The 27,274-nt window shown below is 39.5% G+C and overlaps 1 protein-coding gene and 1 pseudogene across 3 annotated transcripts in view; one reads left to right on the top strand and one right to left on the bottom strand.

Moving 5' to 3' along the window:
• Positions 1–27,274, top strand: part of RNF182 (ring finger protein 182) — a 68,834-nt gene that overhangs the window by 16,134 nt on the left and 25,426 nt on the right. The window lies entirely within an intron of this gene.
• Positions 22,866–24,700, bottom strand: LOC128594586 (importin subunit alpha-1-like; annotated as a pseudogene). Its single transcript, XR_008382600.1, has one exon. The product of XR_008382600.1 is annotated as an importin subunit alpha-1-like (transcript).

Below are 27,274 nucleotides of genomic sequence, written 5' to 3'. Positions count from 1 at the left end.
TTTTTTGCCACGTGTCATGTATAGACCTGGTTTTACCTTGCAAAAAAATATTGACATTATTTTGATTTGACATATCATACAGAAATGCTGCATTGCTATAGAAATCTTTCAATAATTCACGTTGATGATTTTATTCTTAGTAAAATTTAATTATCTGCTGTCACAGAAATAAAATTTTGACTAGCACCTGTCCCTGTGATAGCCAACAAACTTTCAAATGATATAGCAAATCCACACTGAATACCTCATTGTTCCACTTCAATGTATTATGAAGCGGGAGATGTGATGTTGCATTTGCATAAATGTAGTTAACAATATTTATACCTTGTTGCAAGGTCACTTAAAATAGTCGGTTTAGCACAGAGATTTTGCTGATGCCAGATGCAGTGAAAAGAAATGAGAGCATCTGGATCTGTTAATCCTTTTTTTATCTGTGCAATAAATCCTTCATGTTTCCTGTCATGGAAGGTGCACTGTCTGTACATAAACTGAATAAATTTACCACATTCAGTCCAACTTCATGACATTTATCTTGAAAGTTGTTGAAGATATCTATTCCCCATGTTCTGTTTGCAAGAGTACCCAAAGCAAATAACTTCGTAGCAGAGAAAATCTTCTGTTATGACCTCAATGAAAACCTGTCCCATGTCAGTAGTATCAGTTGATTCATCCAAAGCAATTGAATTATAATTCATGAATTTTCCTTTTGAAGTATTGTATGAAGTTGTTCCCTTAAATTGGAGTCTAATCCGTGCTACTGATCAGTTATGGTTCTCCTTGAAAGAAGCGGTCATTTGTACTTTGCAACATTCTTGGGATCTGAGCAGCCTACAAGTTGACAATGGCTTTCCTTTTTTCTCAAGTATATAGGCTACTTTGCAAGTTGCTTCAATAGCATTATTTCCAGATCTTATTGCTGCTTGAAAGAATTATCTTTGCTTTTGCTGTTCATCTTTTAATTTCTGCAATGCAACCTTTCATGCCTCTCCCTTAGAATATTGCAAATCCTAGCAATATTTGTGGTCCGTATTAGTGTTGTAATGCTGATGAGTATTGAAGTTCTTTAATGTTGATATTGCACTGTCACAGGCGGGCAAATTATCTTATCTTTAGGAGAAACAAGACAGTATTCCCCATCTTCATTAAAAAATCTGTTTTCTTCCTCCACTGTTCTCTTGGTCTTCTTTGACATCATGGGCTGTTATGCAGACAGGTTAAAAAAATACTGTTGAGCTGTGCAACTATTCACAAATTCCACTTCAAACAGAAACACAGTGCACCATCATCAAAAACTGACAACCTCTCAACGCCATAAAATCTCGCCAACCAGCCTTGTGTGGTAGTGGTGCCAATCAGGTAGGGGAAGTTAGGACTACTGATAAATCATAAGCATAACACCTGGTCAATCTGGGATTATATGATTTTATTCTTTGATATTTTATTTATTTTTTGAAGCAGAGTCTCACTTTGTCACCTCAGTAGAGTGCCATGGTGTCATACTTCATGGCAACCTCAAACTCTTAGGCTCAAGCAATCCTCTTGCCTCAGTTTTTAATTTTTTGTAGAGACAGGCTCTTGCTCTTGCTCTTGCTCAGGCTGGTCTTGAACTCCTGAGTTCAAGCTATCTACCTGCCTTGGCCTCCCAGAGTGCTAGGATTACAGGTGTGAGCCACTGTGCCTGGCCTTATTCTTTGATATTTTAAATATGTTCATTTTAAAAATAAAATAAAAATACAAAAGATGAACACAAATGTATCAATCAAAAGAAAAGGATGTGTTCTGTAAATTTTAGATTCAGTCAAAAAGCTGCATGTAAGGACCTAGAATGTCACGTGCAGCCTTACGACGGCTGCAGCTTCCCCACCCCTCACTGAAGACGTTTTTTCTTTTCTGCTATAGGCATTACTGCTGTAAAATTTTGTCTGAGCTTTGCTTTCACTTCATTTCATACATTTTGATATGTTATACTTTCATTTTCATTTAATTAAAATACTTTAAGTTCCTTTTTATTTTATTTGATTCTTGAGCTTTAAGAAAAAGGTGTTGAAATGTTTGCTTTCCAAATATTTGATGTTTTCCCAGATTTCTTTGTGGATCTCCCAATTCCACTGTGATCAGGAAATATTATATTTTATATCATTCTAAACTTTAATTTCTTGAGACTGATTTATGAGGCCTGGTATACATTTTACTCTCAATGGTATTATAATTATTGCTTTATATAATCTTACTTGTTTTAAGGAAGATAAGAAAAGAAATAAGAAAATTGTATTCATTTGTAGAATGAATATACATAAATACTATTTGTATTTATGTTTATATTTAGCTTTTGGGGTATTCTTCATTTGTTTCCATTGATTCAAATTAATGTCTACCATTATTCTTTTAGTAATTCTTGTAAGGCAGGTCTGTTAGCAATAAATTCTCTCAGCTTTTTAAAATCTGGGAATGCCTTTTTTGTTTTTTTCCCTACTTTCATTTTTGGAGGATAGTTTTGCTTATTTGGTTGACAGCTGTTTTTCCAAAATGTTGAATATGTCTTCCTACTGGCTTCAGGCCTTCGTTGTCTCTGTGGAGAAGCCAGTTGTTACCTTATCGTTCCCTGTTTGTGATTGATTTTCTCTTGCTGCTTTTAAGATTTTTTTTCTCTTTGTCTTTAAATAGCTTATCTGTGTGTTGTATCTTTCTGTAGATCTCTGTATTTATCATGTTTGTGGGTCATTTAGCTTTTAGATCTGGTTGAATTTTTATATCAAATTTGGGATTTCTTGGTCAGTGTATTTTCAAACTTCTCCCCTGCCCCTTTCTATGTGAGACTTCCATTACATACATGTTGATGTTGTCCCAAAGGTCTCTTGGGTTTTATTTATTTTTCTTTGATCTTTTTTCTCTCTAGTCTTCAGGCTGGACAGTATTTCTTTATCTTGATTTTCCTGATTTTTTTTTATTTTACCATCTGAAATGTACTGTTGAGCCCTTCTGCTGAATTTTCCATTGCAGTTATTAGAATTTACAACCCCTGAATTTGTGTTTTTAAAATAATATTCTTTACTGAGATCCTCTATGTGTAGAGTTGTTATTGTTGTATTTCCCTTTAATTACTTAAACTATTTTTATTTAAGTTCTGTAAATGTAATAGGTGCATGAGGTCTTTGCTAACTCCAACCTCTGGGGAGACTCAGAGACAGTTTTTATTGATGTTTTTTTTTCCCCCTGAGTATGGGCCACACTTGTACGTTTACATGTCTTACTTTTCATTGCTGTTAAATACTAGGCATTTTGAGTGATACATCTTAGCAACTGTGGATTGTGATTTATTGCCTCCTGGGGGATGGGGATTTGGGGTGTTGGAGAGAGGGAGTGTAGGTTGTGATTGTTTTATTTTGTTGACTAGCCTAAACTAATTCCCTGGTAAAATCGGTAGCTTGTCATCTACTTTGAAGTCTGTTTCCCCATAAATGCAGCTTCTGGTGTCTGTGCTCAGTTCTTTTCCTCATTTTTAAGCCTGACTTCCTAGGGCTCTTTACTGCATAGCTTAGGGATCAGCCAAAGATTGGTTAAAGGTTTTGTTTGAATATCTCAAGTCAGTAAGGCTTCTGCTTTGTGGATGTATCTGCATGTGGGCTGAGGAGTGCACTCCAGTTCAGGCTATTTTCATGTCTGGCCCAGTTTTTACTTGCACTGAGTGCTTTCCTGTCTTCCCTGTGCATGTGATCAGGTCTGCTGGCCATGGGTATATGGATGGCTCAGACTCAGACAGGTTTCTACTGTGTAGTGCTCAGCCTCTGGTCAACCCTGCCCATGTGCAAAGCTTTTCAGGTCTCCTTTCACAGTTTCAACATCTGGAACACACTGTTGCATATCCTCCTAGTCTTGTGCCTTAAACAAGAACGTAAGCTTCCAATAGTGGAGCTACTGTCTTTCCCTGTTAGCTTAGATGAGATAACCCAGAATGCTTCATGTCAAGGTGAGCCTCCTTGACAGTGGCAGTGAAGCTGTTGGTGCTCAGTCGGCTGTGTCTTGATTGAATCACAACACTGAAGGTGGGTGGATGATGGGTGTGTGTGTGTGGTGTGATGGGAGCAGCCCCAGGCAAGAGAACTGCAGCCTTGTTTTAATCTTACAGAAGTTTAGTAGTTTCTATGAGTAAATGCTTCTTAGTTTGTTGTATACTGAGATTTCCAGAGTGCTGAAAAAATTGTTTTTGACAGTTTTATCTAGCTTTTATAATTGCTTTGTGCAGAGAGGATTTGTTTGTTGTCCTCCTCAGTTCATCCTGACAAAGTAAATCTGTTCTAGTTTTTGTATTTTTGAGTTTTACAATTTTTATTTGACTATCTTTTTTCTTTCAAAAATAAGTTCTAATTCCCTGGTAAAATCTGTAGCTTGTCATCTACTTTCTTGAACATATTAATCATAGTTCTTTTAGTGTCCATGTCTGATAACTTCAGTATCTGGACTGCCAGAGGGTCATTTTGTTTTGTCACCTCACCCCCAGGTTTTAGTCATTTGGCCTTGTCCCTTAGCATGTGTGATATATTTGACAGAATGCCAGCCAGAGCACTGGAAAAAATGGCAGAGGCTCTGGCTGATGCTACTTTCTTCGCGTGCACTTAATTTTCTTTTCAAAGACTAAGTAGGGGCAGCTCATTTTGATTCAGTCAGGGATTGAAAAGATTTGGTTCTGGGTTTTATTCTTTTTGAGGAACATTTTACTTTTGGGTTTTCTTTTTTCCTAGGGCATACCCTTTTAGACATTACAACTAAAAACCTGAGAAGTTTCTAGGAGGGCCTTTCTCTTTGGTGAACCTGAACTCCACTTTCTTCGTAGTCTTGTAAACCTATCAGAAGCTCTGCTCAGTATTTTAACCTCATGTATATGCCATCTTATCTTTGGTTTTCAATTTTCTCATGTAGTGCCACTTAGCAATCTTGAAGGGAAATGCTATTTAGAATGTTGGTCTTTTCCACACTTGTCTTTTCTTTGGGATCTTGGCTCCTCCAGGTTTAACTGCTTTGGCAAACCTGAATTCAGAATTTTGAGTGCATAGCAAAGTCCAAAATATTTGAACTGCTGCTGTCTTCTTGGCTTCTGAGTCCCTAGGCATGCCTGAAATTGGCAAATTCTTTGATGAACAAAGTGACATAGAATATGAAGCTCATTTCAATGCTTTTCTCTTCTTTTGGGGTTTTATCCTCCAAGTCATGGTTGTTTTGGTTGCTGTCCAATGTCTTAAACAGTTTTTGCTTTTTTTTTTTTCTTGAGACAGAGTCTCATTTTGTTGCCCTCGGTTGAGTGCCATGGCATTATAGCTCACAGCAACCTCAAGCTCTTGGGCTCAAGCAATTCTCTTGCCTCAGCCTTCCGAGTAGCTGGGACTACAGGTGCCCGCCAAAACACCCAGCTATTTTTAGAGATGAGGTTTCGCTCTGGTTCAGGCTGGTCTGGAACCTGTGAGCTCAGCCTCCCAGAGTGCTAGGATTATAGGTGTGAGTCACTGCGCCTGGCTTAGTTTTTGCTTTTGTAAATTTTACCTATCTCTTCCTTGTGATACAAGATACTTCATTATTGCTGGATATAGAACTCCAAAAACATTCTTTGGTGTCATTACTTTATTTGACCTAGGTTTGACAAAGAGATATTTAATCATGAAAATTTCCCCTCTACATTTAGTTATCAATCTTGGAATAAACAAGCAGTCTTTTCAAAACCCAATGACTAGATAGGAAAGGTTAAAAACATTATTTTGTGAAATTTCAATTAGGGAAATTCTGTTCAATATACACGTATTAATAATGAAGAAATTAAACTGTTCTCTATACAAGGATAAACTTGCCAGCAATGTTATTGTAATCTTTTTTTTTTTTTACTTTTTTTTTTGTAGAGACAGAGTCTCACTTTACTGCCCTCGGTAGAGTGCCATGACGTCATACGGCTCACAGCAACCTCTGGCTTTTGGGCTTACGCAATTCTCTCGTCTTAGCCTCCTGAGCAGCTGGGACTACAGGTGCCCGCCACAACACCTGGCTATTTTTTGGTTGCAGTTTGGCTGAGGCCGGTTTTGAACCTGCTACCCTCGGTATATGGGGCCGGCGCCCTACTCACTGAGCCACAGGTGCTACCCAATGTTATTGTAATCTTAGTCTTTGAAAAAAAAAATTTATTTTGAGATAAAGTCTCACTATCATCCTGGGCAGAGTGCCATGGCATCTTTATACCTTACTGCAACCTCAAACTCTTGGGCTCGAATGATCCTCCTGCCTCAGCCTCCTGAGTAGCTGGGGCTACAAACAACCCCCCACAAAGCCTGGCTAATTTTTCTATTTTTAGTAGAGATGGGGTCTTGCTCTTGCTCAGGTTGGTCTCAAACTCCTGGCCTCAAGTAATCTACCCACCTCAGCCTCCCAGAGTGCTAGGATTACAGGCATGAGCCACTGCACCCAGGCTGAAATGTTTTTTTGACCAGTAAGTTTTTTTATTTCTCATAGTAAAATAAATATATAAGGTAGTTTTATGAATATCTAATAATGACTTTGATGTAGATCTTTATTTTTAATTTGTAGAATATTGAGACAAATTTTATTTGAGTTTGTTGTTAGGACAACAAAATATTTCACTAGGTTAATAATGTCATGTTCTAATTTTTTGTGAAATAGCACAGAATGTTTAATTTTTATGCTTGTTTCTTTAATACTTGTTAATATAATATGAAGCCTATAAAGCAGACTTGAAATAGTTCTTAAGAATTATTAGATCCATGGAGATCATGCTGGTGCATTCTGATATACCAGTGTAACTCAGATATTCTGCGGGATAAATAAAGACCTTTAATTATTTATCCTAAGTTATTAACTTAAATATTTTAGGTCCTTTTTTTCTATATGCCACTGTAGTAAGTGACCAATGTGGTAATGAACTATAATGACTTTCAGTTTGTGTTTTTGATAGACATGGATTTTGAATTAATATAAGTTCACAAATTGAGCTTATATTTTTAAATCAAATTTTTTTTTTGTTCAAGACATTTATTTTATACATACTCATTAGTACACTGAAGAATTAAAAAGAGAAAATCAGTTGCTTTCTAGAAACATAGGAAATTCCAAAACCCTGCTATTCTTTGTCTTTTTCTGAAATTTTTATTTGGTAGATTAGTAGATATAAACAGCTTTAATAGAGCTGTAATGATTTACTTACACTTAGGGAATAGTACCTAATAGGTATCTAAATAGGTATTCCTTATAGGTATCTAAATAGTGAAAGTAGCTTCTAAATTATGAAGTGTTATACACTTTTTATTCATCCAAATAAGATAGTATATAATAGCATGATGCATATCAAAACTCTTGATAAAAATAAAATGTTATGCGATGTAAGGCATTATTACTAGGCACATGGATCAATCTCGTTCCTGCTTTGAAGTTTGGGAGTTTTTGATAGAAATTAAGAAATAGGGCTTTTTATAGTAAATCAGTTATGCTGCTGGGTCAATGGATACTGTAATGCCAGTAGAACTTTATACCATTGGCACTTACCTCACCATTGTAAGCGCCGTATCTTGCATACATGTCATTGGATAATGAACTCTTTGAGGAATGTCTGGCTCCTTGTTGTTAGATGCATGGTACCTAGAACATGGAAAGTATTCAATAAATGTTTGCTAAATTAACAATGCCAAAGAAAAATTTTGCACCAGATACTTGATAAAAATCGGCAAGGCAGGTTTTATTCAGTACTACTGCAGTAGAGAGAGAGAGATTTCAGTGTAATCAGAGCATACTGCGTACAGCAAAAGGCAGGAGCCCTTTTAATTGCTGGGGTTTGCTAAACAAAAGGTAAGGAAGAGCCGTAAGTGGGATTGGTCTGTGTGGTTAGGTAACCATATTTGTTAATTGGTAACCAGAAAAAAACAAATTTCTCATGTCTTTAGGACAGGAGGTAGTTTAGCAAATTGGAGCAGGATGCCCACCAAAGTTAGGCTCTTACCCTCCCACAAGAACTGAGCTGCTGGAGAGGTAGCTCTCTGGAGGTTTGCATTTCAAAGATGTGGTTCCTTGGTCCTGGAGGAGACATTTCTGGGTGGTAGAAGATTTACATCTCAAAGACACAGGAAAGGAGTTATAATTGCAAGCTTTTAACAGTAAAACGCTTTAGAACAGTGTTGGTTGGAGCAAACAGTAAATTGGTTTAGTTTGAGCTTTTGCAGGAAGGCATTTTAAGGGAGGTGGAGTAGATGACATGGCCTTGAGCTGATAGCATCTATGCTTATGTTTGTTCAAGTTTCTTAGTGCAGAGGATGGGCGAATGGTTTGCACTGAAAGTTGTAGTTCTTACAGGTTAAGGCTGAAACCTGGTTGAGAAGAGGACTCAGAGAAGACTTGACTAGAGTTTGGTCAAAGAGAGATTTATTTTGGTCCATTATACAGGGCAAGGAAGGGTATTTGTGAATGGAAATCTAGGATGAAACCAGAAATGGGGTGGAAATTTAATCAGAATTTAATGTCCTGATTTAGCTAGGGCAGAAGGAACTATTGTTTGTTTAAGCAGGTGTGTTGTATCTGTTATTTATTTATTTATTTTTGCGGTTTTTGGCCCGGGGCTAGGTTTGAACCTGCCACCTCTGGCATATGAGGCCTGCGCCTTACTCCTTTGAGCCACAGGCAACGCCCTGTATCTGTTATTTTTGATCAGTCCTTCCCACAGACTTGGGAGGTCAGTAATATGGCTGTGTTACAATCAAGATACATAGCTTAGATGTCTTACATCACATGTTCAAGGTCATATAGTTAGTGATTGGTAGAGTTAGGACTCAAATCCAGATATATATAATATATCCAGTAATAATATATATATATTATTACTTCAAATCTCCATTCTCTGATCATCAGCATGTATTTTAATATATACAGCACTTTGCTTTCCTTAGAAGTAATTTACTTTAATAACAGTTAACAATGGAAAGCTGCTTATTATGAGCCAGATCCTCAGAAGGGTGCTTAGCCAGACTTAATAAACCTTGAGTAGGGATAACATAAGAGTGTTATTAGAGCTTTGCTTGGTCAGGGTGAAAATGCTTTCAGTTGTCACTTGAATTACTGCTAATACTTGATACATATGGAAAGGCTGCTTTTAATTATAGAGCTCTGCAATGTTGGTGCTGGAAAGTCTTCAGCCATCAAGCCCAAATCTTAATGTCTTTTTTTTTTTTTTTTTTTGGTAGAGACAGAGTCTCACTGTACCGCCCTCCGGAGAGTGTCGTGGAGTCACACGGCTCAGCAACCTCTAACTCTTGGGCTTACACGATTCTCTTGCCTCAGTCTCCCGAGCAGCTGGGACTACAGGCGCGCGCCACAACGCCCGGCTATTTTTCTGTTGCAGTTTGGCCGGGGCTGGGTTTGAACCCGCCACCCTTGGCATATGGGGCCGGCGCCCTACTCACTGAGCCATAGGCGTTGCCCCAAATCTTAATTTCTGAGATGAAAGAGCCGTGACCACCCAGAAAGGTTAAGTGATTTACTCAAGATCCCAGAGCCTCTTCATTACAGAGACCTGGGATTGGTTTAACCAAAAATAATTGTGGCCCAGTTTGGGGATTTACTGTCAGATGTTGTCATCACAAAATATATTTATCAAATGGCAAATGTTAAACTGAGATAACCTTAAAAGTTGGTATTACCCTTAGAGAGGGATGATGGTAAATCAGCATTGCTGCTTGGAGCCCAGTTGGGTGATTTAGCAGAGCTTTCTGTTTCACACACATATGTCTGAATCCATAAAATCTCAACATGACAGTACAGAACAACCAATACGGATAAATAAATACACCTTTAAAATGTTTTACCTAAAATTCTCTGCTACAGTATTTTAAAGATTCAAAGATTGATGTATACCACGTCTCTTAATGTATGTTGCAACCTATGCTGGTTGGGGAGTTGAACAGTAAGCTTTATTTTTCCCTTGTATGAGGTCAGATTAGGATGTGATTTAAAAGCTTCCAAATGAGAACTTCCTGAGAGAGCTTAGAACTTTTATGAGGTCTGACAATTAAGTTCGTGTACTCATCCGAGAAAAAGTGCTACATACCTCATTGCTGAATATCCCTATGGATGGTCACCTTTGATTTTCTCCCCTTGGAAAGCTATGCATCAATAAGAGAACCTAGTCCACTTTTAAAACAATTTCAGAACTCTTTCTGGAATGGCCATCAGAGCTGTCATCATATGAGGGCAGACAGTTAAGTTTGTAAACACATTCTAGAAGAAGTGTTACATGCTTTATTGCTGAATATCTCTATGGTCATCTTCAGAGTATTCTCCTTGGCCTTCTGGTGACTGTAGTGATATTTAGCAGTGAGGTATTGTAGTACTTTTTCCAGGATGAATTCGTGAACTTAGTAGTCTGACCTCGTATTCCCTCTGTGCCTGAATACAGTTTTCCTCTGTCCTTTTGGCATCCCATTCATTTGATTACACTGGTGGATCCCTGGGTGTGGAAACAGTGTGTGGCTCTTCCCCCATTCTGTCCCGTAGTGGCCAGGTGGGTCACTAGTGAAGGCTTAGAAGAAAGGGTTAGCACTGCACTGGATGTGTGTTCACATGAATGTGTGTGAGGCATTAGCCATCCTTCATGTACAAAAGAATATGTGCATTAAGGAGTGGGAATGAGGAACCCAAGAAGATATAGCTGCCCCTTCTCCCATTCTCTCAGCACCCTTTGGAGACTGCTCTTGCAGCACTGGCCAGCGAGTGCTGTCATAGCTGAGTTACTTATTGGGCTCCCCCTCTAGACTGCACATTTCTTGAAGGTAAGGCCATCGCCAGCACCTAGGCCAGGACTCATGATGTGGTAAGCATTCAATAAATGATTTGGCTAATGAATGAGTATGGGTGGTGGATGGGCAGGGGGAGAAACAAAGCATCCGTGAACAGATGTTGGAGAATAGAGACAGAAAGCTTTGCTAATGGCTTTTATTTTTAACTTTTTATTATGGAAGAATTTTAAACATATTCAAAAGTAGAGGAAATAGTATAATGAGTCCCTTTTTACCAATCACTCAGCCTCAACAATGATCAACATATGGCCAATCTTGCTTCATTTATCTGTCCCCTCCCCATTGGATTATTTTGAAACAAAGCCCAGATGTCATATTATTTCATCTGTGAAAACTCCAGTATGCAGCTTTAAAACAATGGAGAGACTTGCCTTTTTTAAAAAATATAAGCACAGCACCATTACCACACCAGAAAACAATGCAGTAATTCCTTATTGTCATCAAATATTTGATTGGTATTTAAATTTCCTTTATTGTCTTATAAATTTTTCCCCCTACTTGGTGGGTTAGAATTAGTTGATAAATCTCCTCTTTTAGTCTACAGGTTGACTCTTATTATTTTTCTTTCTGTACAATTTTTTTATTGAAGAAACCGGATCCTTTGTTCTGTGGAAATTCCTAACAATCTGAATTTTAATCCCCATGGTGTAGTTTAATGTTTCTGCCCCCTATATTTCCTCAGGTTCTACTTACCTGTTTTTAAAAAATATAACCACAGCACCATTTCCTGAAAATGGGTAAGTAGAACCTGAGGTTTGATTGGTTCTCAGATTTTTGGCAGGAAGAAGGTGGGGGGAGGGGATACACTTCCTTTGCGCATGGTGCCTTGCCTCGCTCCCTTTGTCATGTGACGCTCTGTCAGTGAGCACGTGTGTTGTGAGCCTGACCCATAAAATACCCACCTCCCCATCTGCTTTTTGCCTAGTAGTTTTAGCAACCATTGATAATTATTGTCTAGATTAGGGGTTAATAAATTTTTTCCGTGAAAGGCCAGATAGTAAATATTTTTGGCTTTGAGGAGATTATAGTAGGAAAGCAGCCTACTGCTGCTGAATTCGTAGGACTGTGTACTTATAAAACTGTTTATTTATCAGACCAGATTTGGCCAACTGGGAGTAATTTGCCGAAGCTTGATTTATATGAATTATTTTGCTAAAGGTTACAAAATAATATTAAAATTCTATCATTCTTTATTAATTGAAATGCTTCTACAAAGAAGAATTTTACTTTCTCAATTATTTGGTTACCCTAAAGGTACAACAGAAAGGAAACTATTTATAAAGGAAGGGCAGAGTAGTCTAAGTCTTTTCCTTGATTTATCCATTTTCAGAATGATTTGGTTTCCCAACATGTGCCAAAGGTGATCAGTTTGTTTTTTTAAAGTATCATTGTGGACTTAAGGCTTTTTGACATAATAGATGTTTCAGTCTCCCTAGAATTAGGACCTCTAGGTACTTGGGAGGAGACCTATAGTTGGTGCCTGGCCAGTCATCCTGCAGCCCATGGTACTTCTAAGGCATGGTGTGCTCCGAGGCATAGCAATGTGTGTCCATGTCTCAGTTGTACTATTGTTATATCAGTGGTCTGTGTCTGCGGCTTTAAAATCCACAATGCTACTGCTTTCAAAGTTTTATTAGGTGAGAAAACACATGTTTTTCAAATTTAGAAATTTGATTCTTTGTTACAGTTTTACATAATTTTTTAAATTCTGTGTTAACATACGTGTTTTTATCATGCCTAGATCAGGTATGTTAAACAAAATTGACAACTGTGTAAGCAATATTATTTAGTTAGCCTACAGTCTGAAATTTGATTTAATACCCTTTGGTTTTTTCTTTAGTGCCAAGTGAAAAGAAATGGACAGATTCAAAGAGTCCAAGTGAAAAAAAAGGGACATATTTAAAGAGTCCAAGTTTAACATTATTGAATGTGTCAGAGCGCTCTCTCCTGACTTATCATCCATAGATCATTTAGATCAACTGACTCTTCCAACATCCTTCTTATTTCTTTTCTCTCTTATTTTAGGTATTCAGATTTGTCATCTGCCTTTTTTTTTTCTGCCCCTGCCAAACTCTTGTCCTAAACTCATTGCAGTCTGACTTCCCTGCTGCATTTATGGTTATGTGTGGCCTCTTTGAAGTGTTTTTATATTATCGACATTCTTGCTGCTTTTTGACACCTCTTGGTTACCCTTCCATTTTGGATTTGGGGATGACCCTTTTTTTTTAAAATTTCAAATTAATATGAGAATACCAATGTTTAGGTTACACTGTTTTCAATTCTAAGGTGAAGTTCAAGTTGTAGCTGAGCCCTTCACCCAGTGGGTGAATGAGGATGACCTTTTTATTTCTCATCTTCTAGATTACTTTTCTCTTTTCTTTCTTCCCTGCGAATTATCTGTGTTCTCTGAGTCTTCTTTACTTTCTCAGGTTTTCTTCCTTTCTTTCTCTCCAAGCTTCTCTAGCCTTCTTGGGAAGCTCATAGTTTGTCAGTTTTATTTTCATGATTCAGTTGTCACCCATACGCAGATGCCTTTTAGTGTTCTGTCTCTGATTCTGAGCTCTGATGTTTCTGTTTCCATATTTACACAATATATAAGATGTGTAAACTTTGGCACTTTTTTACAACTGGAAAGAAAACCCAAGAGAAGAGATTGTGTCATTTTCTTGAGGTACCTTTCAAATGTATTCATGTTATATTTATGGACTCCTGGTTTGATCAATGAAGAAATTTTGAAGATGAGTTTAAAGCCTTCTAAAAGTTATCTCCCAGCAACTATCTGATTTTTAAAATGGGAACTTATGTATGTAATTTATTACTTGTTTTCCTTTTATTTTTAGTTAGCATGTTATAATTTTAGATATTTATGGGATACAGAGTGATATTTCCATTAAGTGTGTTCAATGCGTAGTGATAAAATCAGAGTAATTAACATATCCATCACCTCAAACATTTATCATTTCTTTGTGTTGTGAGTATTCAAAATCCTCTCTTCTGGCTTTTTGAGAATACACAGTAAATTATAGTTAACCATATTCACTCTGTAGTGCTGTAGACCTGGGGTACCCACCCCTGGGGCTACATATTGGTACTGCTCTCTGAGGCATGTTGGGAAAAGGGCTGCCCAGCTGGAGGTTAGCCTCAGACCAGCAAGTGAAGCTTCATCTGTATTTACGGCTCCACTCCATTGCTGGCATCACTGTCTGAGCTCTGCCTCCTGTCAGATCAGCAGTGGCATCAGATTCTCAAAGGAGCACTAATGCTATTATAAACAGCACATGCAAGGAGTCTAGGTTCCATGCTCCCTGGGAAAATCCAATACCTGATGGTCTGAGGTGGAGCTAAGGTGGTGATGCTAATGCTGGGGGAGTGGCTGCAAATAGAGATTATCATTAGCAGAGATTTGACTGCACAGAGACTATAATAAATCAATTGCTTGCAGTCTCATAGCAAAATCTCACCTTTCCCCACTAGCATCTGGAAAAATTGTCTTCCATGAAACTGGTCCCTGGTACCAAAACTGGTCCCTGGTTTACCTTTAAGACCATTAGAAACCATTAGAATACCAGAACTCATTCTTCCTCCAAACTGTAATTTTCTGTCCATTAATCATTTTCTCCCCATTCTTCCCTCTCCCACACCCCTCCCAGCCTCGAGTACCCACAATTCTACTCTCTATTTTCATAGGGTCAATTTTTTATTTTTATTTTTTTGCTCCCGCATATGAGTGAGAACATGTGGTATTTATCTTTCTGTGCCTTACATAATGTCCTCCAGGCTCATCTATGTTGCTGTAAATGACAAGATTTCATTACTTTTTGTGGCTGAAAAGCATTTATTTGTGTATGTACACCATATTTAAAAACATCCATTCATCTGTTGATGGATGTTTAAGTTGATTCTATGTCTTAGCTGTTTTTGTTTTCTGCTTTACACCCTGTCTCCGCACTGGTCTAATAATTTCCTGACTGTCTTTTGTCTTGACCACTCTGTTACATTCTCTCTCTGCTTAATATATGTTGGCTCACCACAAGTTTCCTAAGTTTCACTTCATTCCTTAATGATTTTCCAGGCTAATTATGACCATTTTCAAGGATATCAGCATCTGAGCTCTTTTTCTCTCAACCATAAATATAGGAAGATTTTTTTCATAGTTTAAAAGCTCCTCACGAACCCATGGTTTCCTGGGCTGAGAAGAAAGCAAGCAACGCTCTTCTGAGGTTGCCTTTGGGGATTAGAGTATTAGAATGTCTGTCACACAGTAAAATCACTTAACCTTTATGTAAGTAGTATAAAACTATCTTTCCTGTCTTCTTGTTTTATACAAGTATCATTTTTATCTTATTAAAAAACATTGCTGCTTTTTAGTTTAGTTGAAGATATGTCAATCAATAATGCCACATTATGCAACTGTATTGGAAAGAGACACATTCATTAAGATTGACTCTAAAAAAGCCTGTTGAGAAAAACCATTCAGGCAGGGCAAATACATTCAATAAAATTTAATCTATATTTCTTTTTCTTCTTGCCAAATTTGGATTAAAGCATATGTTAAATGTGGTGGAATTCCTTTAAAAATCTTTTTCTGAAGCTCTTCCCTGAATCCCTAGCCTGCTGGGCTAGTCTGTCAGCTTTTGGACTCACCAAGACTCTATAATCATAGGCTCCCATCCAGAAGGAGAGTTAAAGGACAGAAATTTAGCAAGTAAGCCGATGGTTTGGAGCTCAGCCAAGAGACAAGGTTGAAGAAGGCACATCAACCTTGCTGAGGCGAGCTGCGACCCCAGGGATACAAACAAAAGGTGCAAAATCCATCGCCAAGTGGATAGGAGTCCCCTCCCCCATGAGAAGTGCTTGCAGTATACTCCATACAAACAAGTAAGCAGAGTTCAAGCATCCTCCCATTTTATCCCACGGGAGAGACCCTCTAACAAACGGACCTCCTTCCCCTACTAGCACTAGTAGCTCTAGGGGACCTCCTTCCCCTAGAGCACCATGGCACTCTCCTGCCAGGCATAAAACTGTATAAAACTGTATATGTTCTCTACCTGCAATTCTGAACTCCCAGCACTCCCCTCCACTCTTACCCCGAGGTCTAGAAGCCTATCCCCCATGCAGTCCAGATTCTTGGGCATTTTTTCTAGAAGTGTGGACAGGGCATGTGCTATTGCTGGTCTGTGCTGATTCTGTGGCATGGGAGTAAGGAGAAGATGGTCAACTGAGAGGGAACCATACAGGTAGTGTCCCAAGGCATAGAGCAGCAGCTGCAGTGGTGGGAACAATAGGGCTCACACCCCTGGGGATACTTTGGAAGGACACTCCCTGTCTCTCTGGGCAACCAGAGGGAGCCGGGCATCTTCTCCGGTGGCAGTCACTGGCAGAACAGATCTGGGACAGAAACGCAGGCCCCGTGAGTAAAGGGTATGCCTGAGGTGGTACTGGCCTGGGCAGAGCACAGGGACTAGAATATGTGCGCACAGAGACGGCAGACTCCCAGGCGGGGCTGACCCAGAAGACTGCTTTACTGAGCCTAAGATGCACCTGGCCCTTAGGGGATCATAGCTGAGACAAAGGCAGGCAGGCAGAGGATGGAACTGACAGTTGAGTGTGAGCTCTAACTGCATCTGCCCCAACATAGATAGTAGCCAAGACAGGGCAGCGGCACAGACCGGGGCAGAATCCCAGTTTCTGTGAACCCAAACAGCATCTGATCTGCAGGGGAATATAGCCAGGACAGAAACAAATTCTGCAAAATTGTTCTTTCCTGTCAGCAACATCAATCAGGGGTGGGGCAGGAACTGAGTGAACTGCCCCAGCCTCCATTAAGGACCAAAGGTTGTCAGGCCTCACCTCCCCCTGCTGGATAATGGCAGAAAGAGGCAGCCTGGCTGAGGAGACATAGATCTCCTGTGACTCAGACAGGTGCAAATCCCTGGAGCATCTGCTCATTGGAGGGAACTGGGTCACAGCCCTGCTGGGCTACCAGTAACTGGGTGTGACAGAGGTACAAGGTGGGGAAGGAGACATCAACCTTCCCAGACTAATTTATTTGCTAGGTGGGTCCTTCTGACCTCACAGAGCACCGGAACGAGTCATACTTGAGTTACAAGCAGACACCTGCTATCTAGTTGCCGGAGACTTTTTGAACTCTCGCACCTGAGACCGGTGCTGACTGGGACAATTGATTTGGACCTCTTGAACTGGGCCAATCACCGGAGGACTATCCAAAGTGGTACCCTGGGTGTGTGGTTGTGGGAAGGTTTGATTTTTCTTTTCCAATTATTGCCTGTGGGTGGGGGCAGGGACTTAATTGCTGGTATTTCTCCACAGCTGAGTCTTCAACTCAGAATTACTGATTCACTAGGGTAGGACAGAGACAAGCTGAAAACAAGACAGAGCCACTTACCCACCACACCAAGCAGGTCCCCAGTTTCTCAGGCCGTAGCACTGTACAGGTCTTTGGCAAAGCCCCAGGGGAAAAGGTACAGACACCAGTACCAGCTTTTGGGCAAAGGGCTGGTTAAACACTACTCCTGGAGCCCCCAACCCAACTTCTCCTTATCTGCTCATCTAGCCAAAGTGTGTAAAATAATTTTGGGGCAGAATCAGTGGAAACTCTGGTAACATGAATAACCAGAGTAGATTAACCTGCCCAAGGAACAATATGGAGGACACAACTGAAGATCCATTCATAAACAGATGGCTGAGATGTCAGAAATTGAATTCAGAATTTGGATCGCAAATAAGATTAATAGAATAGAAGTAAGGTTGGAATTAGAAATTCAAGGATCATTTCAAAATTTGTCTCAAGAATTCAACAAATGCAAAGACCAAAATCACCAAAGATTTTGACACATTGAGACAAGAATTTGTAGCCTTCAAAGATCTGAAAAATATAGTAGAATCTCTCAGTAACAGAATGGAGCAAACTGAAGAAAGGATTTCTGACATTGAAGACAAAGCTTTTGAAAACTTCCAAACTCTCAAAGAGGAGAGAAATGGAGAGCAAAAATGTATCATTCTCTCAGAGAGCTCTGGGATAATTTGAAGAAAACCTAATATTCACCTCATAGGAATCCCTGAAGGTGACGAAGTTGCTTCGCAAGGCACAGAGGTTCTTCTTCATGAGATTATGAAAGAGAATTTTCCAGACATGCCAAGAAATTCTGAAATTCAGACAGCAGACAGTTTCAGAACCTCAGCATGACTCAACCCAAATAAGACATCTCCCAGGCACATCATAATTAACTTCATTAAAGTTAATATGAAGGAGAAAATTCTGAAAGCAGCCAGAAGTAAGAAAACTATAACCTACAAGGGGAAGAATATTAGAATGACTGCAGATCTCTTTGCTGAAAACTTTCAAGCTAGAAGAAGATGGTCATCAACTTTTAATCTCCTAAAACAAAATGACTTTCAACCCAGGATCCTGTATCCAGCTAAACTGTGTTTCATTTATGATGGAGAAATTAAATACTTTAATGATATTCATGTGTTGAAGAAATTTGCCATAAGTAAACAAGCTCTCCAGTTTGTTCTCAGACATATCCTCCATAATGATCAGCGCAATCCTCCACTGCAAAAGCAAACTCACTCAGAAACTTTTGATCAAATTCCAACTTCCACAGTGGCAAAAGGATCAAAAATTTCCACTGGACTTTTGAAAAACTCGATACCCTAAATTCTACCAGGCTTATCAATATTCTCAATTAATGTGAATGGCTTAAATTATCCTCTAAGGAGGCACAGATTGGCTGACTGGATACAAAAACTCAGGCCAGATATCTGCTGCATACAAGAATCTCATCCTACCTTAAAAGATAAATGTAGACTCAGCGTGAAGAGATGGTCATCTATATTCCAGGCAAATGGAAATCAGAAAAAAGCAGGGGTTGCAATGTTATTCACAGATACAATAGGATTTAAACCAACAAAAGTAAGGAAGGATAAGAATGGTCACTTAATATTTGTTAAGGGTAATACTCAATATGATGAGATTTCAATTATTAATTTTTTTTTTTTTTTTTTTTTGTAGAGACAGAGTCTCACTTTATTGCCCTCAGTAGAGTGCCGTGGCCTCACACAGCTCACAGCAACCTCCAACTCCTGGGCTTAAGCGATTCTCTTGCCTCAGCCTCCCGAGTAGCTGGGACCACAGGCGCCCGCCACAACGCCTGGCTATTTTTTGGTTGCAGTTTGGCCGGGGCTGGGTTTGAACCCGCCACCCTCGGTATATGGGGCCGGTGCCCTACCGACTGAGCCACAGGCGCCGCCCTCAATTATTAATTTTTATGCACCCAATCAGAATGCACCTCAGTTTATAAGAGAGACTCTAACAGACAGGAGCAACTTGATTTCCTTCAGTTCCATAATGTTCGGAGATTTTAACACTCCTTTGGCCGTGTTGGATGGATCCTCCAATAAGAAGCTAAGCAAAAAAAATTTTAGATATAAACTTAACCATTCAACATTTGGGTTTAACAGACATCTACAGAACATTTCGTCCTAACAAACCTGAATACACATACTTGTCATCAGCCCACGGAACATACTCCAAAATCAATCACATCTTGGGTCACAAGTCTAACCTCAGCAAATTTAAAGGAATAGAAATGATTCCTTGCATCTTCTTGGACCACCATGGAATAAAAGTTGAACTCAGTAACAACAGGAATCTGCATACTCATACAAAAACGTGGAAGCTAAATAACATTATGCTGAATGATACCTGGGTCATAGATGAGATTAAGAAGGAAATTACCAAATTTTTGGAACAAAAAGATGACGAAGACACGAATTATCAGAATCTCTGGGATACCGCAAAGGCAGTCCTAATAGGGAAATGTATAGCACTATAAGCCTTCCTCAAGAGAACAGAAAGAGAGGAAGTTGAGAGATGGAGCAAGATGGTGGCCGAGTAACAGCTTCCCTGCAACTGGGCACTGTGAGTCTGGGGAGATAAGACTCCAGGCATCTCTGGCTGGTGGGATCTGCTTATAATCATCCCTTTGAGGACACAGGGAGTAAGCAAGAGACTTCTGGACCCCAAGAGGAGGACAAAAACAGTGGAAAACTGGCAAGTGGTTGCATGTGTTCGATCAGTCTAATACCGCTGGCAGCTGTAAGTACAGCAGCAGTGAGACTGCAAACTGGAAAGGCCTTACCTGTGAACGGTTTTGGTGTTTTTGGACTTGGCACTCAGTTGAACTGCCTTGGGGAGAGCCTGAGCAGGAGTGTGGAGAACTTTGGGTGTTGTCTAGGGCCACAGGCTGAGCCGCTGAGCTGGACAGAACTAATGGTGTTTGGCTGTGGGCTGCAGGGAGCCATTGTGAGAGAACTGCCCAGGTAAGCTCCGCCTTCAGGGTTGCAGAGCTAGGATCGGATGGGAGCTCATAACCTAGTGACTGAGCAGCCTAAAGGGGGGGACTGAGCTGCCTTACAGCCTTAACTCTCAGGGCAGAGTGAGACTGGTTTTGGCACACTGGTCCACAGGTACGGGAACTTAAAGAGCAAGAGGAAGTGAAAGGAAAATTAGGGCAAGGAAACAGATAAAAGAAATCACCCGTGCGGAAGAACCAGCAGAAAACTCCAGGCAACATGAAGAACCAGTCCAGAACAACCCTGCCAAGGGACCATGAGGTAGCTACTGCAGAGGATTCCACCTATACAGAAATGTTAGGAATGACAGAAAGGGAATTTAGAATACACACGTTGAAAGCAATGAAAGAAATGATGGAAACAATGAAGGAAACTGCTAATAAAGTGGAAAATAACCAAAAGGAAATCCCAAAACAGAATCAAATCAGAGATGAACGATATGAAGAATATAAAAAGGATATAGCAGAGCTGAAGGAAATGAAACAGTCAATCAGGGAACTTAAAGATGCAATGGAAAGTATCAGCAACAGGTTAGACCATGCAAAAGAAAGAATTTCAGAGGTAGAAGACAAAGTTCTTGAGATAACTCAGATAGTAAAAGAGGCAGAAAAGAAGAGAGAGAAAGCAGAACGTTCACTGTCAGAATTATGGGACTTTATGAAGCGTTCCAACATGCGAGTTATAGGAATTCCAGAAGGGGAAGAAGAATGCCCCAGAGGAATGGAAGCCATACTAGAGAATATTATAAAAGAAAATTTCCCAAATATCACCAAAGATTCTGACACACTGCTTTCAGAGGGCTATCGGACCCCAGGTCACCTCAACTCTAACCGAGCTTCTCCAAGACACATTGTGATGAACCTGTCCAAAGTCAAGACAAAAGAAAAGATTCTGCAAGCTGCCAGGAGTAAGTGCCAGTTGACCTACAGGGGCAAGTCCATCAGATTGACTGCAGACTTCTCTAATGAAACTTTTCAAGCAAGAAGACAATGGTCATCTACCTTTAATCTACTTAAACAGAACAACTTCCAGCCCAAAATTCTGTACCCTGCTAAGCTAAGCTTCAAAATTGACGGAGAAATCAAATCATTTACGGATATACAAACATTGAGGAAATTCGCCACAACAAGACCAGCTCTACAGGAAATACTTCAACCTGTTCTGCACACTGACCACCACAGTGGATCAGCAGCAAAGTAAGAACTCAGAAATTAAAGGACAGAACCAATCCTCCACACTGATGCAACAGATAAAACTAAGCAATGGACTCTCACAAAATAAGACGAATAGAATACTACCACAGTTATCAATTATCTCAATAAATGTTAATGGCTTGAATTCCCCACTGAAGAGACATAGATTGGTTGACTGGATTAAAAAACACAAGCCATCCATTTGCTGTCTGCAAGAAACACACCTGGCTTCAAAAGACAAATGAAAGCTCCGAGTCAAGGGTTGGAAGACAATTTTTCAGGCAAATGGAATTCAGAAGAAAAGAGGAGTTGCAATCTTATTTTCAGATACATGTGGATTTAAAGCAACTAAAGTCAAAAAAGACAAAGATGGTCACTTTATATTGGTCAAGGGAAAAATACAACAAGAAGACATTTCAATTCTAAATATTTATGCACCCAATTTAAATGCTCCCAGATTCTCGAAACAGACCTTACTCAGTCTGAGCAATATGATATCTGATAATACCATAATAACAGGGGACCTTAACACTCCTCTTACAGAGGTGGACAGATCCTCTAAACAGAAATTAAACAAGGATATAAGAGACTTAAATGAGACCCTAGAACAACTGTGCTTGATAGACGCATATAGAACACTCCATCCCAAAGATAAAGAATATACATTCTTCTCATCACCCCATGGAACATTCTCCAAAATTGATCATATCCTGGGACACAAAACAAATATCAACAGAATCAAAAGAATTGAAATTTTACCTTGTATCTTCTCAGACCATAAGGCACTAAGGGTGGAACTCAACTCTAACAAAAATGCTCGACCCCACCCAAAGGCATGGAAACTAAACAATCTTCTGTTGAATAACAGATGGGTGAAGGAAGAAGTAAAACAGGAAATCATTAACTTCCTTGAGCATAACAACAATGAAGACACAAGCTACCAAAAGCTGTGGGATACTGCAAAAGCAGTTTTGAGAGGAAAATTCATCGCTTTAGATGCCTACATTCGAAAAACAGAAAGAGAGCACATCAACAATCTCACAAGAGATCTTATGGAATTAGAAAAAGAAGAACAATCTAAGCCTAAACTCAGTAGAAGAAAAGAAATATCCAAAATCAAATCAGAGATCAGTGAAATTGAAAACAAAAGAATCATTCAGAAAATTAATGAAACAAGGAGTTGGTTTTTTGAAAAAATAAATAAAATAGATAAACCATTGGCCAAACTAACGAGGAACAGAAAAGTAAAATCTCTAGTAACCTCAATCAGAAATGATAAAGGGGAAATAACAACTGATCCCACAGAGATACAAGAGATCATCTCTGAATACTACCAGAAACTCTATGCCCAGAAATTTGACAATGTGAAAGAAATGGATCAATATTTGGAATCACACCCTCTCCCTAGACTCAGCCAGGAAGAAAGAGACCTCCTGAACAGACCAATTTCTTTTTTTTTTTTTTAGACTTTAATCTTTATTTACAGGACACTGCAAGATATGAAATTCCACATAGAAATAAGAAACCCTTTCAGAGGATAGGCTCCAGACAGTATGTATGTACAGTTTGGAACTGTTCAAGTATAGTTTTGTTGTAAAAAGTGCTACAATAACAAACCACGTTTAAAAAGAGTTCGTAGTAGAGAAATAGTTAAGACAAACTTATACCAAACGCAGTACACGACAACTTTGTGCCTCAGCTATACAATCTAAAAGTTAAAAGTCCCAGGAGTCCCATCCTGAACTTGGAACGTATAGCCTTCAGAGGTAGTTTCTGGTACTACATTTTGATCCTCCTCTTCCTCTACAGAGAAATACTTCTCAATCAAGTTTAATGAAGCCTTGTACACAGACTCATTTTCATGGTTTTGTAGAGCTTCAATTTTGTCCAAACCTCCACATTCTTCAATCATTATACTAAGTTTCTCAGTTTCACCTAGTTTTTCAGCAGCCTGAAAGATATTTGAAATGGCATCCAGAATAACCAGAATAATTTTGGTATCTTTTGCAGTTAAGAGGTTCATCAATGGTTCTATTATGCCACAATGAACAAGGTATACAATCTGTTCAACTGTTCCACCACTTGTATAGTTGGTCACAGCCCATACAGCTTCCTTCTGTGTCTTAAAGTCTGCCTTAGAGAGAACCCCAACAAGTAATGGGACTAGTCCATGATTCACAACTTGCTGTATCTGGTCCTGACGGCCAGCTGTGATGTTTGACATTGTCCATGTAGCTTCCTTTTGGATGTTAGTTTTGGGGTTGGTCAGCAGGCTGGGAAAGACAGTAAGTGCTCCTGCATCAATTACAACCTGAGTCTGTTCATCTGTCCCAGTGACAATATTCCCTATGGCTCTTAGTGCAGGAGTCACAATTGGCAATTCAGTAGCTCCCAAAAGCTTCACAAGTTGGGGCACAACTCCTGTTTTCACAACCATTTCAATCCGTTCGTTTGGACCATCAGTAAGGTAAGAAATAGCCCAGCAAGTATCTGCTAATACCTCTGGATCATCATGATGCAGGAGACGCACTAAAGTAGGAAGAATCTGTTCCACAGCATCTAATGGGGGTGCAGGATTCTTGTTGCGACAAAGGTTTGAAAGTGTCCAGGTAAGATTACGTAAGTAACCACATGATAAAGATGACATATCAGGAATAGCTAGAAGAGCCAACAGTGGGTCAACTGCACCATACTTAATAACCAAGTCTCGGAAAACTGAACCATCACCTGCAATGTTTCCTAGAGCCCACACAGCTTGTTCACTGATATGAGCATGGGGAGATGCCAACAGAGAAATGAATGCTGGAATAGCACCTCCATCTACCACAGCCTTAGTCTGTTCTGATGTCCCAGAAGCAATGTTAGTTAGTGCCCATGCAGATTCAAACTGAATGGGACTACAATCAGTTCTACCCAAGAGGACACAAATTTTGGGATCAAACCAGCTCGGATTATATTGTCGATGGGAGGCTGTTTTTCTCTAGAAAGTAGTTTCCTGGCAGCCTGAGTAGCCTGGAGGTGGTTTTCCATATTGGTGCTGTTTATACCTTTGACAATGTCATCCACAGACCAATTTACAGTACCCTGGTTGTTTCGGTTTTCCTGCAGTGGAGAAGTAGCATCATCAGGAAAAGAGCTTACATTTCTCCTTTTCAGCATCTGGTCATCTTTCTTAGCTTTCCTCAACTCCACATTAACTTCTATTCGGCGTCGCCTCATTTCTGTACTGTCTTTTCCCTTGTTCTTGAACCTGTTAAGTCGGGCAGCTGGTGAATTAGCATTGTCATTGGTGGACATGGTTATGAGACAAAGGGAGATAGCTGCACAGCTAGCTCAGGCTTCCACAGGAGGTGGTGCAGGACTCAGAAGATCTGGGTCGGCTGCCCTGGAAACGTCCACTGCAGCTCAGGCAGAACACGGTGAACAGACCAATTTCAAGCACTGAGATCAAAGAAACAATAAAAAATCTTCCAACCAAAAAATGCCCTGGTCCAGATGGCTTCACTCCAGAATTCTATCAAACCTTCAAGGAAGAGCTTATTCCTGTACTGCAGAAAGTATTCCAAAAAATAGAGGAAGAAGGAATCTTCCCCAACATATTCTATGAAGCAAACATCACCCTGATACCAATACCAGGAAAAGACCCAAACAAAAAGGAGAATTTCAGACCAATCTCACTCATGAATATAGACGCAAAAATTCTCAACAAAATACCAGCCAATAGATTACAGCTTATCATCAAAAAAGTCATTCATCATGGTCAAGTAGGCTTCATCCCAGGGATGCAAGGCTGGTTTAACATACGCAAGTCTATAAACGTTATCCACCATATTAACAGAGGCAAAAATAAAGATCACATGATCCTCTCAATAGATGCAGAAAAAGCATTTGATAAAATCCAGCATCCTTTTCTAATTAGAACACTGAAGAGTATAGGCATAGGTGGCACATTTCTAAAACTGATTGAAGCTATCTATGACAAACCCACAGCCAATATTTTACTGAATGGAGTAAAACTAAAAGCTTTTCCTCTTAGAACTGGAACCAGACAAGGTTGTCCTCTGTCACCTTTACTATTCAACGTAGTGCTGGAAGTTCTAGCCAATACAATTAGGCAAGACAAGGAAATCAAGGGAATCCAAATGGGAGCAGAGGAGGTCAAACTCTCCCTCTTTGCTGACGACATGATCTTATACTTAGAGAACCCCAAAGACTCAACCACAAGACTCCTAGAAGTCATCAAAAAATACAGTAATGTTTCAGAATATAAAATCAATGTCCACAAGTCAGTAGCCTTTGTGTACACCAATAACAGTCAAGATGAGAAGCTAATTAAGGACACAACTCTCTTCACCATAGTCTCAAAGAAAATGAAATACCTAGGAATATACCTAACGAAGGAGGTGAAGGACCTCTATAAAGAAAACTATGAAATCCTCAGAAAGGAAATAGCAGAGGATATTAACAAATGGAAGAACATACCATGCTCATGGATGGGAAGAATCAACATTGTTAAAATGTCTATACTTCCCAAAGCAATCTACCTATTCAATGCCATTCCTATCAAAATACCAACATCGTACTTTCAAGATTTGGAAAAAATGATTGTGCGTTTTGTATGGAACCGGAAAAAACCCCGTATAGCTAAGGCAGTTCTCTGTAACAAAAATAAAGCTGGGGGCATCAGCATACCAGATTTTAGTCTGTACTACAAAGCCATAGTGCTCAAGACAGCATGGTACTGGCACAAAAACAGAGACATAGACACTTGGAATTGAATTGAAAACCAAGAAATGAAACTAACATTTTACAACCACCTAATCTTTGATAAACCAAACAGGAACATAACCTTGGGGGAAAGACTCCCTATTCAATAAATGGTGTTGGGAGAACTGGATGTCTACATGTAAAAGACTGAAACTGGACCCACACCTTTCCCCACTCACAAAAATTGATTCAAGATGGATAAAGGACTTAAATTTAAGGCATGAAACAATAAAAATCCTCCAAGAAAGCATAGGGAAAGCACTGGAAGATATTGGCCTGGGGAAAGACTTCATGAAGAAGATTGCCATGGCAATTGCAACAACAACAAAAATAAACAAATGGGACTTCATTAAACTGAAAAGCTTCTGTACAGCTAAGGAGACAATAACCAAAGCAAAGAGACAACCTACACAATGGGAAAGGATATTTGCATATTTTCTATCAGACAAAAGCTTGATAACTAGGATCTATAGAGAACTCAAATTAATCCACATGAAAAAAGCCAACAATCCCTTATATCAATGGGCAAGAGACATGAATAGAACTTTCTCTAAAGACGACAGACGAATGGCTAACAAACACATGAAAAAATGTTCATCATCTCTATATATTAGAGAAATGCAAATCAAAACCACCCTGAGATATCATCTAACCCCAGTGAGAATGGCCCACATCACAAAATCTCAAAACTGCAGATGCTGGCGTGGATGTGGAGAGAAGGGAACACTTTTACACTGCTGGTGGGACTGCAAACTAGTACAACCTTTCTGGAAGGAAGTATGGAGAAACCTCAAAGCACTCAAGCTAGACCTCCCATTTGATCCTGCAATCCCATTACTGGGCATCTACCCAGAAGGAAAGAAATCCTTTTATCATAAGGACACTTGTACTAGACTGTTTATTGCAGCTCAATTTACAATCGCCAAAATGTGGAAACAGCCTAAATGCCCACCAACCCAGGAATGGATTAGCAAGCTGTGGTATATGTATACTATGGAATACTATTCAGCCATTAAAAAAAATGGAGACTTTACATCCTTCGTATTAACCTGGATGGACGTGGAAGACATTATTCTTAGTAAAGCATCACAGGAATGGAGAAGC

The sequence above is a fragment of the Nycticebus coucang genome, chromosome 9 (genome assembly GCF_027406575.1).
Source record: "Nycticebus coucang isolate mNycCou1 chromosome 9, mNycCou1.pri, whole genome shotgun sequence".
NCBI lineage: Eukaryota > Metazoa > Chordata > Mammalia > Primates > Lorisidae > Nycticebus > Nycticebus coucang.
The sequence above is the reverse complement of the archived record's forward strand: the minus strand, read 5'-3'. Positions and strand labels throughout refer to the sequence as shown.